Below are 6,642 nucleotides of genomic sequence, written 5' to 3'. Positions count from 1 at the left end.
ACTTTTTTCCCAACCCAATATTTAAAAGTCACTGTCAACGCCATCTATATCGAATTTCCGCAAACTATAAGCAAAATTCACGGTTAGTGAATACCGACCTTTAGTCGATAATCCTGATTTGGTTATAAAGTTCCAAGCAGTTTCAGCAGATAATGCCACAATACGTTCCACATTGTGTTCCACATTTTTTAATTCAACGGTGCATTATTTCTTGACAGTATTGCGGTCAAACCGGATTAGTTTTACATCGATTTTTCGTATTTATGGCACATGTATAAGGTAGGGTGCGGTCCATTTGGCGCTACAAATGCTTTGAAGCTTTTGATTAATCAATCGGAGGAAAGAATTTTACTAATTAACCAATCAAAAAATGCTTCAAAGCATTTGTAGCGTCAAGTGGACCGTAGTCGTAGTAAGCATATAGCATAAAGAAAAGTATTCAATTACTTTACATGCGATTTTATAAGAGAAATGCGATTGGATAATTCTCTTTATGCATACGTTTATGTGGCTATATAAGTATGTGTGGATATGCCATAAAGCGGGAACACAAACTCTTGCATAACGCATAACACGTAATGCATAAGAAACTAAATCAATAAAAGTCCTTCGTTTCCTTTCTTTCCATAAAATAAAGAACTCTGATTGGTTGAATTTCTTATGGCTTATGTAGTTTTTTTTGGCATTGCAAATCGGAGACGTCCGTTTGCTCTTTTACCTCGAAAATCGTTCGGCAACTTACATCTTTCTACATGTCATCTCATCTGCGTTCGATATTAACATTTCTAGAGCCAATCGAGCTGTTTGATCCACTTCGGATTCAAAGACCGAGCTCGCAGAGCTAATGCAGACTTTCGCGCCTAAATTAAATAATCTGTATATTTATGATAATGTATCCAACTGATTTGTTAACACGTTACGTACATTTATCTCTTCTATTTTACAAATAGTACATTTGAACTGTTATAATATCTGAATTTATAAACGCACAAACAAATAGAAATTGATGGAGTACATTATGTACAATATTTAATGAGGAAAGTAAGTTTTTAATTCTTTTCCTCTTTATGAATTTTAAATTACGTATTTGAAAACAAAGAATTTGTTAGTTAATTTTTAGATCAAAGCTTATGTTGCACATACAGAATGAAATAAAATCAAATCACTGTATTAATATATTAAAGACTTTAATGAATATAAATCAAATGATATAACTTATACATTTCAAATTGCTGAAACTTATTTGCAATGTAGTATTTTCTTTTAAGAAAACACACCTTGCGTATGAGTCTGCTACATTCATGTGTAGCGATCTATGTTTAGTATATAAAATTATTATCAGTTTTTAGTAAAACAAAAGATATTTTCAATTAATAGGATATTTGTATTTATTTCCTAAAAATAAATAATTTTATTTTATAATCTAAAATCTTAAAGGACAGTTTATAGCTCTGTATCGTTCGGAATTATTTCTTGGCATCCAGATTTCTCGAAGATGCTAGCTCGCAACTCAGATTTACATTACTGAACGCATCTTATGTTATGCGTTATGCAAGAGTCTGTGCTCTCCGCTTAAGCAGTAAAGAAATCATTGGCTGCTATTGATATATTCTTCCAAATCTAAAATGCTAATTGAATGATCTGAAAGAATACACCAATAAACAGCGAGTGCACACTCAACTGTTGAGTCCGCTGAACGCAGCCATTCGCTACTGGCCTACGGTCTTTACTGTGATTGGCCAATTTACTTACTGTTTACGTCTTATGCCTAGTTTGGACTGGACGCAGCAAGCAGTGGAACAGTAACCAGCAAGGTGATATTTTTTACGCCACTGTAAATATCGTTTCATTGATTGGCTGTTGCTCCGCTGTTTGACGCTTGCTGCGTCCAATCTGAACTAGGCATAATCATGATATAAAAAGACAAGGAGCGATACTCATAGGGCGGTATTCATAGTCAAATCTTATATTCAAGACCGTCTTAAGTTGGAATCATCTATGCATTGAAGATTGAGATTAAAGATTAAAGATTGAAATTTGAAAACCAATGAGGATAAAGAAATTTTAGCTCCTTTTGTTCTGATTGGTCAAATATCAATCTTTTAATCTTCAATCTTATTTTTCAACGCGTAGTCTGATTCCGGCCTTAAGTACAGTCTTAAGAAGTCACAAACCAATCAGAGAGCTGTATTAGTGTCTTAAGACTTTACTTAAGACAATCTTGAAATAAGAATAGACAATGAATACCGCCCATAGTCCGTTCTTATTTTAAGATTATCTGAAGTAATGTCTTAAGACGCTAATACAGCCCTCTGATTGGTTCGTGATTTCTTAGACAGTCTTGAATATAAGATCTGACTATGAATAACGCCCAAGGTATACCATTTCCGAGAATACGTAGTAGAAGAGTGAATTTAAGGCCAAAATTTGATTGGTTGTTTCCATGTATTGCTATCGCCATTATTATGCGCAATGGTACATACACCTCGTATTCTTACAATCATGGGCATAGGAAGAATGTCTCTGGGATAATTCCTGGGATATGTTCCAAAATTTAATTCTAGACTTGTTCTTTTTAATTAAACTTGCACGGTTCATCTTTTCTCTTTTTCCCTCTAACTTCTTCTCTGGAGAGAAAAGGAAAAAAGATGAACTGCGCAAGAACTTTAGCTAAAAGTAACAGAGCTATCATTTTCAACCTGAGTATCATTTTATCCTTGTTGAACACCAAATGTTGAACAAAGACACAAGATACTCAAAATTGACAGAGTTGATTGTTGCACCCTTATGGATGCTCCTGGTCGGACTTTCGAGATATATCACTATGGAAACGACAATTGCGAGTTTCACCTCGCTCCTTCCCCTTCGCTTTCCACGACTTAGCATTCTTTCTCTCCTTCTCTTTTGCTTGCTCTTCTTTCTTTCTATTCTCAACCGTTCTTAGAGCGTTCGTAGCTCTCAACAGTGGTGCTCCGATTTTTCCTGTCAAAATAGAGACTTCATAAATTACGACTTCGCATTTGCATCTCCCAAATATCAGATTGTTTTCTACAAGCAGAAGATTTATATTTGAAATGCATATATATTAAGAAATATCTATTTTCGTATTTAATTCGAGAAATTAATAAACAATTAATTTAAATAATTTTGAATTGACGATTATGTATAACGATTATATATAACGTTTTTATCGTCGATTACGATTCTTGCGAGAATTCTTGAATATAAAGCAAATAGAATATTTGTTCGTTCGAGAAAATTGACTATATATATATATATATGAGTTATTTTGAAAATCGTTATGTAACGCCGTTTCTAAATACATTCTTCATTATGATTATTTAAATGTTTTCTTTTTTCTTTATCACGAATTTTCTCGGTGTCTATCAGTGTCTATCAGCCCTCCAATATCTCGAGCGGTTCACAAGTTTTACAACCGGATTTTAGACGCCTAACATTCTCGTGCGATGTTTACCGCGGAGAGATTTGCGGTAAGAAAATAACACGTTCGAGATCAAAAGAGCATCAGAGTGCATCTTAAAAAAAAAAAAAAAAAAAAGAACAAAATATACGTGTCCCTCGGATATACATTCGTGTTAACAGGAAATAAACGAAGTGGAGAAAACAAGAGTTTGGAAGGAAGGAACGTTATTTCGTGTTTTCAAAATTAAAAATTCAACTGAAAAGAAAGAAAGAAATTAAAACGGAGTATTATCATCTGAATTTCAATCTGAAGGAAGGGCGAAACTCTGTTATTTTTATGCGATTTGACCAAATGACGCCGCTTGAAAATGAACCACCTCTACGGTACGGCTAGCTTTTCTCTGAAGATACTGTGGGAGAAAGATAAAGGGAAGATGAAGTTCAAGGTCACGCACACGCTCGCTGTTGCGCAACACAATCGGCGCTCTGTACCTGAGAGTTCACTGACAATGCGTGATATCGTGAATATCCAAAGTACAATAACGTGTACATCGTAAAAGAATTGCCACAAAGGATCTTAAAGCGAACAAAAGACGTCGTCGGACCATTTTCGAATTGCATTGTCTTTTCTGGAGAATTCTGGAAACTCCACAATTCTGGACTTTTCTCAAAACAAATTCTCTTCACACCAAAACAAATCAAGTCCATCTTTTTAAAACTAAGTTTCAAATGTATAAAGTGATTTACGTACGTCTTTTCTCTTTTATTTTTTAATTGTAGGAAAAGATAGAAAATAACAAATTCTTTCTCAAAGAAACGTGTGTGATCTTGTATTTTTTTTTCTCAATTATAACGTTCGTTTATATCAACTTAAAAAAAAAATTTGCTATTCCTTCAATGTTAAACATTGCAGATTTTTTGTTACAAATTAAATCAAAATAACAAACGTGATATGTCTAATAATTTCCAAGTGCGTAAAAGACCAACGTATAATGAAAATTCTTTAAATTAAAATTATTCATTTATATCAGATAAAAAGAGAACATTCTTAACCGCCGTTAAAGCTTCTTGATTTTCAAGCAGTGGTGCTCAATTTTTCAAAATCGAAGCTCGAAATACGACCGTAGATAGAAATTCGATGCTTTATTACAGCGGCCGGAATATATGACATCTACATAGGGACGCCACTTTTTTTCTGCGACCTGATAAAAGAAGAATCCAGTATTCATCTCGCTGATTCGCGGAAGCGTAGTGAGCGAACGCTCATCAATTTACTCAAGAACACGGCATCGCCTTCCGGTATATATATATATATATAATATATGTATCTCCTCTCTAATAGCAAGAGAGAGAAAGAGAGAAGTATTTTACTACCGCTCTCAGGCTGCTGTCTCTTCGCTTCGTTCTCCGCCCTTCCCTTCGAAAATCGCATCTTTCTTTGTTGTGATTCTCCCGGACGCCTTGGGAAAAAGCGTCCCTTCTCTCGCCCCTCCTTAAGGGCCTCACGGACGGTAACTGCCTGCCTGCGAGAGTAAGAGATAGAAAGGAAAGGAGAGATAATCGGGAGCACGGAACGAAGAGAGACCGATGAAGCAAACGGGGGTGCGGGAAGAAGAGAGAAAGAACGGCGGTACGGACGGACTACGGGGCCCCTTCTCCGAGAATGCCCCTACTACGAGTGAGGCCACTAATGCCATTCCCGTCGGACGCATCACTCTGCTTTCCGGCTCCGTCGACGACGTTTCGTGTCTCTTTCAACCGAGGACGAGGAAATTTCCGCGAGAAGATTCCGGTCCCCGAGAAGAGAGAGAGAGAGAGAGAGAGAGAGAGAGAGAGAGAGAGAGAGAGAGAGAGCATCTTCCGTACGAAGAGGAAAACTTGGGCAACGTGGGATCGTCCGATACGCCCGTCCAGCGGCCCTGGATGGGTTTGAATTCAGTCCACGTTTCACGATTATATGCGTGACTAGATCCACACTCATCCAAGGATACTGGACTTGTGCTGAGGCGAGGAGGAGAGAGCGCGAGCCCGCGCGTGGACCAACACACCTGTTCTTCTCTTCTCCCGAGGCTTCTGGGAAAAGTGATATCGCGAGGTAAACGAGGGAGCAGATTGGAAGGATAAAGAGGGAGAAAGAAATAGAGAAAGGCTTCGCAGTGGTATCACGAGGTAACGGTCGCAGGCGCGAGGTCGCGATTTCTCACGGATCCTCCTCCTCCGTCGCGTAGATTCGAAACCGGTATAATAATCTGTTCGCGCGCGGTTCGCCGCCAAGGCACGATCGCCTAATGGCGTCGTGGACGCGTCGCAAGTCGGAAGACGTCTTAGTCCTCGGTATACTCCGACGAGTACGTACCGCGCGCGTCTCTAAAGCGCGAAGAGACCTTTTGTCGAGTCCCGGATCTCTCACGCGATAGAACTCACGCGCCCCAAAACGATCTTCCCCCATCCGCTCGTGGTGAACGGAAATCGCGAGGGTAAAGCGTCGGAAACGCAAACTCGATGGAAATTATACTGGTTCCGATCCCTCTCTCGTCTGCCGCTCGAAGCCCGCGCGAATTCTGTTAGAATAGAAAGCTTAGAGGTGCGATCCTGTGGGGCCTTGAAGGAGCATTAGACGAGCGGCAAACGACGTTTAGACTTTCAACGTTTTAGATTACTTATTGTTAGATTAAAATCGCGACGTCGGTTGTATTCATTCGTTTTAACTTAGGAACTTTAAAGCTTCCGTGCAGTTCTCTAATCGCCTCTCGCGACACCGACCTGCCCTTTGTCTATCCCAAAGTCTTTGCAACTTAACGCGTCGTTACAGACGCTCTTCTATTCTTGTCCCGCGATTATATTAAGATGCGTCCACGTGTATGTATATTCGATCGCGAAACGCGAACGCTGACGAAACTCGATGCATTCCTGAGTGGCGGAGCCAATGGCCGTGGGATTCGCTTTCAGTTTCTTTGTGTGTGAACACCTGCCGCGCTTTCCCCTCCAGTCTTCTCCCTCTTTTACCACGGCAGCGGCAACAATCCTGCCCTTAACCCCTCCCCCCTCCCTCCCTTCTCTCGTTCACCGCCCTCCCGCCATCCTTCCCGAATAACGGTTAAAACTCGTCCGTACCCCCGAACGAGCGAGATTTCCTTCTCTCCGTTTGATCCAATGAAAAATTTCAAAATCCTACCCTCGCAATTACGGCCTTTAATAATAGGTTTACAGTATACATTC

The 6,642-nt window shown here is 39.3% G+C and overlaps 1 protein-coding gene across 1 annotated transcript in view; it reads left to right on the top strand.

The window, feature by feature from the left end:
- Positions 1-217: 217 nt before the first annotated feature.
- The window catches only part of LOC108747965 (protein kinase C-binding protein 1), a 19,275-nt gene continuing 12,850 nt past the window's right edge, over positions 218-6,642 (top strand). The window contains exon 1 of the mRNA XM_018485886.1: positions 218-279. The gene's annotated coding sequence lies outside the window, so the exon portion shown is untranslated. The remainder of the gene's footprint in view (positions 280-6,642) is intronic.

This window comes from Trachymyrmex septentrionalis, unplaced genomic scaffold (assembly GCF_001594115.1).
Source record: "Trachymyrmex septentrionalis isolate Tsep2-gDNA-1 unplaced genomic scaffold, Tsep1.0 scaffold208, whole genome shotgun sequence".
Taxonomy (NCBI): Eukaryota; Metazoa; Arthropoda; class Insecta; order Hymenoptera; family Formicidae; genus Trachymyrmex; species Trachymyrmex septentrionalis.
The sequence above is the reverse complement of the archived record's forward strand: the minus strand, read 5'-3'. Positions and strand labels throughout refer to the sequence as shown.